At 39.9% G+C, this 12,516-nt stretch overlaps 1 protein-coding gene and 1 pseudogene across 1 annotated transcript in view; one reads left to right on the top strand and one right to left on the bottom strand.

The window, feature by feature from the left end:
- LOC101016898 (putative uncharacterized protein ZNRD1-AS1) overlaps positions 1-4,389 on the top strand; it is a 29,899-nt gene extending 25,510 nt beyond the window's left edge. The window contains exon 3 of the transcript XR_004184532.1: positions 2,522-4,389. The gene's annotated coding sequence lies outside the window, so the exon portion shown is untranslated. The remainder of the gene's footprint in view (positions 1-2,521) is intronic.
- Positions 4,390-4,600: 211 nt separating this feature from the next.
- On the bottom strand, positions 4,601-12,370 carry LOC101021230 (annotated as a pseudogene).
- Positions 12,371-12,516: the final 146 nt, after the last annotated feature.

The following is a 12,516-nucleotide window of genomic DNA, read 5'->3' as shown; positions in this document are numbered from 1 at the left end:
CCAGCAGGGGGAGAGGTTTGGTATTTTGTGAGTTGCACAGTGCCTTGGTTTTTGTCTGTGCTTACACTAAATTATATAGTGCCCCTATTTTGTCTTGCTTTATCATGTTCCCAGAGTGTCCTTGTCTAATGTTGTTTTGTAATATGGTTTATGTCCAGGAAAAGAATAATATGGCCTAGTGGTGAGCAATAGGACAGCTTCTAACAGCACTGAAACCTTCTGTCAATGTCAGATATCAAGAGCTGCTTTTTTTTTCCTTAGTTAAATTCAACATTTTTTAAGTACCTACATCCCAACTGGAAAATAATAAAGAATATTAGAAAGCAACATGGAAAAGAATAAATCAAATATCAGACAATATACTCTATGATTCATGAATATGAGGAAAAATGAGAACATGACATTAGAAATGGGAATGAAATCATGCTGCTACAAAGACACATGCACACGTATGTTTATTGCGGCACTATTCACAATAGCAAAGACTTGGAATCAACCCAAATGTCCATCAGTGATAGACTGGATTAAGAAAATGTGGCACATACACACAATGGAATGCTATGCAGTCATAAAAAAGGATGAGTTTGTGTCCTTTGTAGGGACATGGATACAGCTGGAAACCATCATTCTCAGCAAACTAACACAAGAACAGAAAACCAAACACTGCATGTTCTCACTCATAGGTGGGAATTGAACAATGAGATCACTTGGGCACAGGAAGGGGAACATCACACACCGGGGCCTATTGTGTTGGGGGAACAGGGATAGCATTAGGAGATATACCTAATGTAAATGACGAGTTAATGGGTGCAGCACACCAACATGGCACATGTGTACATATGTAACAAACCTGCACGTTGTGCACATGTACCCTAGAACTTAAACTACATATATATATATAAAAAAGAAATGGGAATGAAAATTAAAATCTGTCAGTTTGAAATATGTGAAAGTAAATGATGAGCATATTAGCCAGAGGTAGGGAAAATACGCTGTCATAAAGGCTGATGAAAAACTGGGGTATAAATTTCTAGAGGGGACATTTGCAAAACATGTTAACAATATAAATGGGCTTACATTTCAATGCAGATATTTCTCTTTCAAGAATTTTTCCTAAGAAGATAACAACACATTCTAAAAAATATATGTTCAAGAATGTTTTTTGAATTTTGGTTTATAAAAGCAAAATGATGGAAACAATCCAAGTGCTGTAATCAATATAGGGATAGTAGCTATGAGTAGCGGAACGCTTAATATACCTCAGGGTATGATACCATGTTTTTTACTGAGAGAGTCAAATTTGACCTCAACGCAAACCCACGGGAAACTCAATATGTGATATCTTTGTATAGACAGGAAAAGGGAGACTCAGAGAGGTTAAGCAGGTGGTGGAGGTGGAGTGGACCCAGGGAATTTTCTCTTAATGGAATCATCTTTCATTGATTCCCTGTCCATCTGGTGGTGGATATGACTCTGTATCCCATGCCAGTTAACTCTTTCAATGTCCCTGAATGTTCTATGACAGGAGGTCATGAGATGCATTGCTCGGGAGAACATCAAGGGGAGTTCATCAAAGAAGTGTGAATTCCCTGCCTAACCACACTTACATTTCCTCATCCGGCATGTATTTCAAGACCTCTGATGAATCATGTGATCTACTAGACCATGAAGATACAGTGAAGAGCAAAAGTAGGATGCTGGCAATTTGATGTTTGCACTGTTGTGAAGGAGATGCACATTTAGCAGAACTTACAAAGATAAATATAAAATTACTGCTGAGCTAAGTGTGGTGAAGAAAAGTTCATGGTATCATGAAAGCAGATAACCAGGAGATCTAACAGGTCCACTGCCACCATTAATACCTAATAGATATAATACCTAAATAGATATAATACCTAATCATACCTAAAAGAAATAGTAAGATATGGCATTTATAAATGATGAATAGGATTTTATAAAATTATATATAATCAGAGAACCAAAAAGAACTCTTGGAAATCAAAAAGTGATCATTTAAATAAGTATTTCAATAGATGACTTGGAAGAGTAAATTTGTACTACCACTAAATATTAAAAATGGAAAAGCAATGTCAAGAAAGACAGAAGAACTATACGAATACTAGGCTATCAAGGATTTCCAGCAACTGCAAATTCTAAAAGAATGGAAAGATAGAAATTATTTAAAATCAAAAAAATCTCTCCAAGTTTACAGACAAAAATTTTACTTGTAATGGCCCCAACCAAGTTCTTACTATAGTAGATGAAAACAGACCCACACCAAGACACATCACAATGAAATTTTAGAAGGTGGGTGGAAAAGAAGAAATCCCAAAAACATCAAAAGGCAAGAAAAACAACATTGGAAGCTAAAAAATGTTGATGGAATGTCATGGAAATTCCTAGGAAAAATGTTTTCAATATGGAATTCCATACCAAGTCCAGGTTGGAATAAGTGCTAGGGTAGACTAAAGACATTTTCAGAAGCTTAGGGTTTCAGATTTTACTTTCCATGTTCCCTTAGGATACTGCTAGATGAAATGAGAAACAAAAATGATGGAGAAAACCAAAAAAGGGGACACATGGGATCCAGGCAGTAGGAGAGCCAACACAAGAGAGAAGCAGAAGGATGCCCAGGATGAGGTGAAGAAGATCTTGGAAGTCAGCCCAGATGTGCATGCACCAGTCCACCGGTGGCGGGACTGAGGGAAGTGTCTTCACAAAGATGAGGTTGGTAGAACATGGGACATGGTTGAATATATTCATGGAGACTGTCTTAGTTCATTTATACTGCTATAACAGAATGCCATAGTCTGGGTCAGTTATGAAGAACAGAAATTTGTTTTCTCAGTTCTGAAGGCTGGGAATCCAAGATCAAGTCACCAGCATTTGGCAAGAGCCTTCTTGCTGGGTCTTCATATGGCAAGTGGGTCAAGGGCAAGAGAGAAGACAATATCATTATTGTGTGCTCATTCCCACAATAATGATATTAATTTATGAGGGCTCTGCCCTCATGACTCAGACAGCTTCTGTTAGGCCTTATTTTCCAATATCACTGCATTGGGGATCAAGTTTCCAACACATGAACTTTGGGGGACACATTCAAACTACAGCAGAGGCCCGGGAGGGAAATTTGGAAGAGATTTTATAATGAGTACAACAGAAATTGAGCACATGAAGGGATAAAACATTTATTAATTCCAGGGAAATTAAAAAGTCAATTCAAGGAAGGAAAATAATCCTTGTGAATAGCATTTCCTAATCTAATTGTGAATAGCATTTCCTAGTCTAGCTGTGAATAGCATTTCTGTGGTCATAATAATATAAATAGTGAACACCCAGCTAACCAAAATTATAAAATGACTATATTGAGAGGACAGGGTTATATGAAAGGGAGCTATACACTAACGATGATACATAAGAGTGAAAAACAAAACAGCACTATAACACACTATTTGGAGGCACAGATGTAACCATCAAAAAATTAGGCAAAATAAAGTAGATTGCCTCTAGGATTCAGGAGATGGTGTACATGAAAGATTGGGGACATCTGTGTTCATAACAAGCCTTGTAGAAGTATTTGACTTTTGAAACACTGTCCATAAATCCATTTGATATGTTAAAAACATCATGAGACAATTGACTCAGGAATTATTCTATGAGGAGTACCAGAGAAATGGGGCAGTAATTGGAGGGAGACATGGAATCAGGCAATGGATTTATTTATTTTATTTTTAATTTTTTCGCTTCCACTTAAATTGCATGTTTTATTTCTCCCAATCCCAGCAATAGCACAGAAGCCCCATCATATCCATCCCAAACTGGTTTCGAGTAGGTTAAGGTTATAGGGACCCTTTTCAGAACATTGATACAAAGAGCTCCCAAACACCAGGCACAAATGTGTCTGCAAACAGATGGAAGTAAACAGTGCACTGGCCCAAATGCTTCATGATTCAGTTTGATTTTGCAATGCAATTTGCATCCTTGAAATGGCCAGCCTGGAGGGGGAAGGGGTAGCGTGAGGGAGTGAAGTTGAAATTGCCTCCTATTAGCTCACCCTTTCAACATTAAACAGAGACCAAGAGAGAAATGGTTCCAACATTTCACCACATATATTTCTTCTCATGCAGTCTAAGCTGAGAATGCCATGTAAATGGGTCACTGCGAAATGCAGCAATTTAATTTCTCTCCAATCAAAATAAGAAACCAGTATGATCTCACTTCTATTAACTTTTGAAGGTTTACAGCAGTTAAAGTATTTTTGCTTCTTTGTATAAAGGTTAAAAAAATCATTTTTTAAATAAAATACAAGAGCAGCCAATTTCACCATTGAGTAAAAGTAAAAACTGGGATTCTTTTTAAAATTAGTCCAAAGTGGCATTTAGGAATTTAGTGGTATTGCTACTGACACCATCACAAACCAAAGTGTAGGGCTGGGTCTGGTTTTGTTTCTATTTTCTATTCAATATCCAGTGCTCATGGATTAAGTTCTGGAAATGTTCCAGTTGTAAGGCAGGGATCTGTTTGGATTCCACCATGAGTATGCTTCTTGGGTTGGATGCTGGAGAGTGAGGCACTGTTTTGCCGGACCCATGTCGACTACTTAGTAGTCATCAAGGTAAAAAACTTCATCGTTTCCTTCTTGGTATTCCATTCTTTGGAAATCTACTTGGTACCGCAAGAAACCTCCAATTCCACCAAATCCTTCACAAACTGGAGACTCTTCTTTGTGATTTATATGTGACAATTTCCAACGTAACTCCAACTTTTTATAGTTGTTAGCAAACCATTCAACAGGGCATGCTCTCGATAGTTCATGTTCCCGCCCCTGCCCTCTTTGTCTGTGAAATGAGATTTATCCTTTTCTTGCTCTGGAGTTAGACAGAGAATTTTCTCCTCTTCTGTGCCTTGGCAATGAAGAACATATCCCATTATATTCAGATTTTCATAGGCTATTAAAATTTCTGGGGCAGTTCTATTTCCAAAGCCTTTAGTGTATCTTCAATGCCAAAACAGTACCTGCCTGTGTCCTGGCTGATTTCATCAATGTATCATCCTATTAATTTCTTCTTTTGAATAAATTTCACTTTGGAGAGGAATTCAGTAGATAACTCCAACAGCTTGGTTGAATCAATTTTCACCACTATAGGATATATCAACCTTTTTTTTTTGAGACAGAGTCTGCTGTCGCTTCAGGCTGGAGTGGTGATGCATCTTTGGCTCACTGCAAGCTCCGCCTCTGGGTTCACGCCGCCATTCTCCTGCCTCAGCCTCCTGAGAGTTGGGACTACAGGCGCCTGCCATCATACCGGCTGATTTTGTTTTTGTGTATATATATATATATAGATATATTTATTTATTTATTTATTTATTTTTATTATACTCTTAAGTTCTATAGTACATGTGCACAATGTGCAGGTTTGTTACATAAGTGCATATTTCTTGCCCCATGTTGGTGTGTTGCACCCATCAACTCGTCAGCACCCATCAACTCGTCATGTACATCAGGTATAACTTCCACGCCATCCCCCTTCCCATAATAGGCCCCGGTGTGTGTGATATCTCCCTTCCCAAGTCCAAGGATCTCATTGTGCCACTCCCACCTAAGTGAGTGGGAGAGAACATGGGGTGTTTGGTTTGTTCTTGCAATAGCTTGCTGAGAATGATGGTTTCCAGCTGCATCCATGTCCCTACAAAGGACACAAACTCATCCTTTTATGGCTGCATAGCATTCCACGGTGTATATGTGCCACATTTTCTTAATCCAGTCTGTCACTGATGGACATTTGCTGATTCCAAGTCTTTGCTATTGTGAATAGTGCCACAATAAAACATATGTGCATGTGTCTTCATAGCAGCATGATTTATAATCCTTGGGTATATACCCAGTAATGGGATGGCTGGGTTCATATGGTATTTCTAGTCTTCTAGAGATCCTTGAGGAATCGCCATACTGTTTTCCACAATGGTTGAACTAGTTTGGCAATCCTACCAACAGTGTAAAAAGGTTCCTATTTCTCCACATTGTCTCCAGCACCTGTTGTTTCCTTGACTTAATGATTGCCATTCTAACTGGTGTGAGATGGCATCTCATTGTGGTTTTGATTTGCATTTCTGATGGCCAGTGATGACGAACATTTTTCATGTGTCTGTTGGCTGTATGCATAGTCTTCTTTTGAGAAATGTCTGTTCATATCCTTTGCCTACTTTTTTGATGGTGGGGTTGTTTGTTTTTTTCTTGTAAATTTGTTGAGTTCCTTTGTAGGTTCTGATATTAGCTCCTTTGTCAGATGAGTAGATTGCAAATATTTTCTCCCCATTCTGTAGGTTGCCTGTTCACTCTGGATGGTAGTTTTCTTGCTGTGCAGAAGCTCTTAGTTTAATTAGGATCCCATTTGTCAATTTTTGGCTTTGTTGCCATTGCTTTTTGGTGTTTTAGACATGAAGTCCTTGCCCATGCCTTATGTCCTGAATGATACTCTAGGTTTTCTAGGGTTCTTATGGTATTAGGTCTAATATTTAAGTCTCTAATCTTTAAATTAATTTTTTGTATATTATAAGGAAAGGATCCAGTTTTAGCTTTCTACTTATGGCTAGCCAATTTTCCCAGCACCATTTATTAAATAGGAAATCCTTTCCATTTCTTTTGTTTTGTCAGGTTTGTCTCAAAGATCAGGATGGCTGTAGATGTGTGGCATTATTTCTGAGTGACTCTGTTCTGTTCCATTGGTCTATATCTCTGTTTTGGTACTCACAGTACCATGCTGTTTTGCTACTGTAGCCTTGTAGTATAGTTTGAAGTCAGGTAGCTGATGCCTCCAGCTTTGTTCTTTTTGACTTAGGATTGTCTTGAGATGCGGGCTCTTTTTTGGTTCCCATATGAACTTTAAAGCAGTTTTTTCCAATTCTGTGAAGAAACTCATTGGTAGCTTGATGGGGGATGGCATTGAATCTATAATATCTTTGTATAGGCTTATTTTCACAATATTGATTCTTCGTATCCATGGCATGGTGTTCTTCCATTTGTTTGTGTCCTTTTATTTCACTGAGCAGTGGTTTGTAGTTCTCCTTGAAGAGGTCCTCTTACATCCCTGTAAGTTGGATTCCTGTATTTTATTCTTTGAAGCAATTGTTTAAAATTCATGATTTGGCTCTCTATCTGTTACTGGTGTATAAGAATGTTTGTGATTTTTGCACATTAATTTCAGAACTGAGACTTTGCTGAAGTTAAGTATCAGCTTAAGTAGATTTTGGGCTGAGACAATGGGGTTTTCTAGATATACAATCATGTCCTCTGCAAACAGGACAATTTGACTTCTTTCTTTTCCTAACTGGAATACTCTTTATTACTTCTCTTGCCTGATTGCCCTAGCCAGAACTTCCAACACTATGTTAATAGGAGGTGGTGAGAGAGGGCATCCCTGTCTTGTGCCAGTTTTCAAAGGAATGCTTCCACTATTTGCCCATTCAGTATGATATTGACTGTGGGTTTGTCATAAATAGCTCTTTATTATTTTGAGATACATTCCATCAATACTGAATTTATTGAGAGTTTTAGCATGAAGGGCTGCTGGAATTTTGACAAAGGCCTTTTCTGCATCTATTGAGATAATCATGTGGTTTTTGTCTTTGGTTCTGTTTATATGCTGGATTAATACATTTATTGATTTGCATATGTTGAACCAGCCTTTGCATCCCATGGATGAAGCCCACTTGATCATGGTGATGTTTTTGGATGTGCCGCTGATTTGGTTTGCCAGCATTTTACTGGAGGATTTTGCATCAATGTTCGTCAGGGATATTGGTCTAAAATTCTCTATTTTTGTTGTGTCTCTGCCAGGCTTTTATCAGGCTGATGTTGGCCTCATAAAAATGAGGTGCTAGAGAGGATTCTCTTTTCTATTGATTAGAATAGTTTCAGAAGGAATGGTACCGGCTCCTTCTTGTGCCTCTGGTAGAATTCAGCTGTGAATCCGTCTGTCCTGAACTTGGTTGGTAGGCTATTAATTATTGCCTCAATTTCAGAGCCTGCTTTTGGTCTATTCAGGATTCAACTCCTTCCCTGGTTTAGTCTTTGGGAGAGTGTAAGTGTCCAGGAAATTATCCATTTCTTCTAGATTTTCTAGTTTATTTGCATAGAGGTGTTTATAGTATTCTCTGATGGTAGTTTGTATTTCTGTGGGGTCGGTGGTATATCCCCTTTTATCATTTTTTATTTACATCTATTTGATTCTTTTTCTTCTTTTATTAGTCTCATAGCAGTCTATCAATTTTTGTTGATCTTTCAAAACCAGCTCCTGGATTCTTTTGATTTTTGAGGGTTTTTTAGTTCCCATCTCCTTCCAGTCTCTGCTCTGATCTTAGTTATTTCTTTGCCTCTGCTACTTTTGAATGTGGTTGCTCTTGCTTCTGTAGTTCTTTTTTCCAATTGTGATGTTAGAGTGTCAATTTTAGATCTTTCCAGCTTCTCTTGTGGGCATTTAGTGCTATAAATTTCACACACTGTTTTTAAATGTGTCCCAGGATTCTGAAAGAAAACAGGTTCTTGAAATTCTACTATTTCTAGAGAACATCTTTATTTCTGGCTTTCATTTCTTTATGTGGATCCCAGTAGTCATTCAGCAGGTTATATCTGTGCCTCATGTAGTTGAGCGGTTTTGGATTGAGTTTCTTAGTCCTGAGTTCTAGCTTGATTGCACTGTGGTCTGAGAGACAGCTTGTTATAATTTCTGTTCTTGTACATTTGCTTTGAGGAGTGCTTTACTTCCCAATTATGTGGTCAATTTTGGAATAAGTGTGATGTGGTGCTGAGAAGAATGTATATTCTGTTGATTTGGGGTGAGAGTTCTTGTAGATGTCTATTAGGTCCACTTGGTGCAGAGTTGAGTTCAATTTCTGGATATCCTTGTTAACTTTCTTGTCTTGTTGATCTGTCTAATGTTGACAGTGGGTGTTGAAGTCTCCCATTATTATTGCATGGGAGTCTAAGTCTCTTTGTAAGTCTCTAAGGACTTGCTTTATGAATCTGGGTGCTCCTGTATTGGGTGCATATATATTTAAGATAGTTAGCTCTTCCTGTTGAATTGATCCGCTATCATTATGTAATGGCTTCTTGTCTCTTTTTTGATCTTTGATGGTTTAAAGTCTATTTCATCAGAGACTAGGATTGCAACTCCCTGCTTTTTTTTGTTCTCCATTTGCTTGGTAGATCTTCCTCCATCCCTTTATTTTGAGCCTATGTGTGTCTCTGCACGAGATGGGTCTCCTGAATACAGCAAACTGATGGTCTTGACTCTTATCCAATTTGCTAGTCTGTGTTCTCTTTTAATTGACCCATTTAGTCCATTTACATTTAAGGTTAATATTGTTATATGTGAACTCTTGATCCTGTCATTGTGATATTAGCTGTATTATTCTTTTGCTCGTTAGTTGATGCAGTTTCTTCCTAGCATCGATGGTCTTTACATTTTATACGTTTTTGCAATGGCTGGTACCAGTTGTTCCTTTCCATGTTTAGTGCCTTTCCAGGCCCCTCAGGGCTTCCGGGCTTCCAGGTGACAAAATCTCCTCAGCATCTGTGTAAAGGATTTTATTTCTCCTTCAGTTATGGAAACTTAGTTTGGCTGGATATGAGCCCGCTGAAAATTCTTTTCTTTAAGGATGCTGGAATATTGGCCCCCACTCTCTTCTGGCTTGTGTAGTTTCTGCTGAGAGATCTGCTGTTAGTCTGATGGGCTTCCTCAGGGTAACCTGACCTTCTCTCTGGCTGCCCTAATATTTTTCCTTTCCATTTCAACTTTGGTGAATCTGACAATTATGTGTCTCGGAGCTGCTCTTCTCAAGGAGTATCTTTGTGGCATTCTCTGTATTTCCTGAATTTGAATGTTATTCCGCTTCCACGGTTGGGAAAGCCTTGATGATATCCTTAAGAGTGTTTTCCCAACTTAGTTCCATTTTCCCTCACTTTCAGGCACCCTAACTGATGTAGACGGTCTTTCACATAACCCCATACTTTTGAAGACTTTGTTCATTTCTTTTCTTTTTTAGACTTTCTTCTCGCTCTATTTCATTCATTTGATCCTCAATTGCTGATACTCTTTTCTTCCAGTTGATCGACAATTACAGAAGCTTGTGCATTTGTCACATATTTCTATGTCATGGTTTTATCTCTGTCAGTTCTTTTATGGCCTTCTCTCTGCATTGATTTTTCTAGTTATCCATTCTTCCATTCTTTTTTCTTAAGATTTTAGTTTCTTTGGCGCTTGCACGTAATTCTCTTTTAGCTCCTTCTTGACAAGTTTTGATGGACTGAAGCCTTCTTCTCTGAACTCGGCCAAAGTCATTCTCCATCCAGCTTTGATCCGTTGCAGGCAATGAGCTGTGTTTCTTTGGAGGGGAGATGCACTCTTATTTTTGAATTTCCAGCTTTTCTACCCTGCTTTTTCTCCATCTTGTGGTTTTATCTGCCTTTAGTCTTTGATGATGGTGATGTACCTGATGGGTTTTTGGGTGTGTGGTGTCCTTTCTGTTTGTTAGTTTTCCTTCTAACAGTCAGACTTTCAGCTGTGTGTCTGTTGACATTGCTTGAGTGCACTCCAGACCCTGTTTGCCTGGGTATCAGCAGTGGAGGCTGCAGAAGATAGAATATTTAACAGCAGTATTCTTGTCTGATTCTTGCTCTGGAAGCTTCGTCTTCAGGAGTGTACCCCTGCCATGTGAGGTGTGGGGTGTCAGTCTGCACCTAGTGTGGGGTTCCCAGCTAGGCTACCAGGGGTCAGGGGACCCACTTGAGCAGGCAGTCTGTCTGTTCTCAGATCTCAACCTCCATGTTGGGAGATCCACTGCTCTTCAAAGCTGTCAGACAGGGTCGTTTGCATCTGCAGAGGTTTCTGCTGCTTTTGTTTAGCTGTGCTTCGTCCCCAGAGGTGAGCTCACAGAGATGGGCAGGCCTCCCTTGAGCTGCTGTGGGCTTCACCCAGTTCGAGCTTCCTGGGGGCTTTGTTTACCTACTTCTTAAGCTCAGCAATGGCTGGCCTCCCCCAGCCTCGCTGCTGCCTTGCAGTTAGATCGCAGACTGCTGTGCTAGCAATGAGGGAGGCTCCATGGGTGTGGGACCCTTCCAGCCAGGTGTGGGATATAATCTCCTGGTGTGCTGTTTGCTAAGACCCTTGGTAAAGCGCAGTATTAGGGTGGGAGTTACCCGATTTTCCAGGTGTTGTGTGTCTCAGTTCCCCTGGCTAGGAAAAGGGATTCCCTTCCTCCTTGCACTTCCCAGGTGAGGTGATGCCTCGCCCTGCTTCAGCTCTTGCTGGTCGGGCTGCACCAACTGACCAGCACCGATTGTCTGACACTCCCCAGTGAGATAAACCTGGTACCTCAGTTGAAAATGCAGAAATCACCTGTCTTCTGTGTCACTCACACTGGGAGCTGGAGACTGGAGCTGTTCCTATTTGGCCATCTTGCTCTGGGTCCTCTGTTTTTGTATTTTTAGTAGAGACAGGGTTTCACCGTGTTAGCCAGGATGGTCTTGATCTCCTGACCTCATGATCCACCCACCTCGGCCTCCCAAAGTGCTGGGATTACAGTCGTGAGCCACTGCGCCAGGCCTATCAACTAATTTTAAAACTTTCGATTGTAACCTCTGATCAAACATATCATAGTGATTTAGTTCAGTTTTAAAGTCAGTGGATCCAGCTAAAACTAGACTAGCAATCTTCCCTTCGTCCCCAGAAATAAACAGCTGCACAGCGTTCTCTGCTACTTTCTGAACATTGTTAGATCGCTTTTCCATTCTTAAACGGGCAAAACACAAGGCTGACTGACCTCCTCTACCGTGTTTCTTTGGGAGATCCACAGTGAATTTTTGCAGGACTTCTTTTGTGTTTCCTTGGAGTGTGCCAAAAAGTGCACCACTACCATCTATTACAATGAATCCAAACTTGCTGTCATCTGAAAGTAGTGCTGTAAGAGCCTCTGTATGGAATTTGTTGTCACACAAATAGTATGACGTATTAATTGGTTTGAAAGGTTCAAAATCAACGTTAACTTTCTTTTCCTTTCCTCCTTCTGTTACTATTGTTCCACAGTAAACAACCAGACCATTTGGAGGTACTTTGTTATAAAGTCTGAGTCTTTGTTGTACAGATGTGATGGCTCCCAGGACTGAAAGGCAGTTTACTTGTGACTTAATGTTAGATGCAGATCCAAACTCATCTGCTAACATTTTTGACACTCGTGAAATCTGGTCTTTAGGAGGAATGATCAGTGATATCATGCTGGTGCCATTGCCGCGGGCCACCTCCAGGCTTTTACTGAGCTTCTTCATCTTCCAGATCTCCACATTCCTATCGGCAGCACTGGGGTCGTCCACCATCTTCTTGCCTCCTCCTCCCTGAGGGCCTAGTCCTGGGTGGCAGCGGCTGCTCTTCCCCGGTGGTGGCTCTGCTCTGCAGCGGCAGCCCAGGAAATGGATTTTTTTTTTTGGTTAGGATTTTATTTTTATTTATTTAGTTGAGTTTT

The sequence above is a fragment of the Papio anubis genome, chromosome 6 (assembly GCF_008728515.1).
Source record: "Papio anubis isolate 15944 chromosome 6, Panubis1.0, whole genome shotgun sequence".
Taxonomy (NCBI): domain Eukaryota; kingdom Metazoa; phylum Chordata; class Mammalia; order Primates; family Cercopithecidae; genus Papio; species Papio anubis.
The sequence above is the reverse complement of the archived record's forward strand: the minus strand, read 5'-3'. Positions and strand labels throughout refer to the sequence as shown.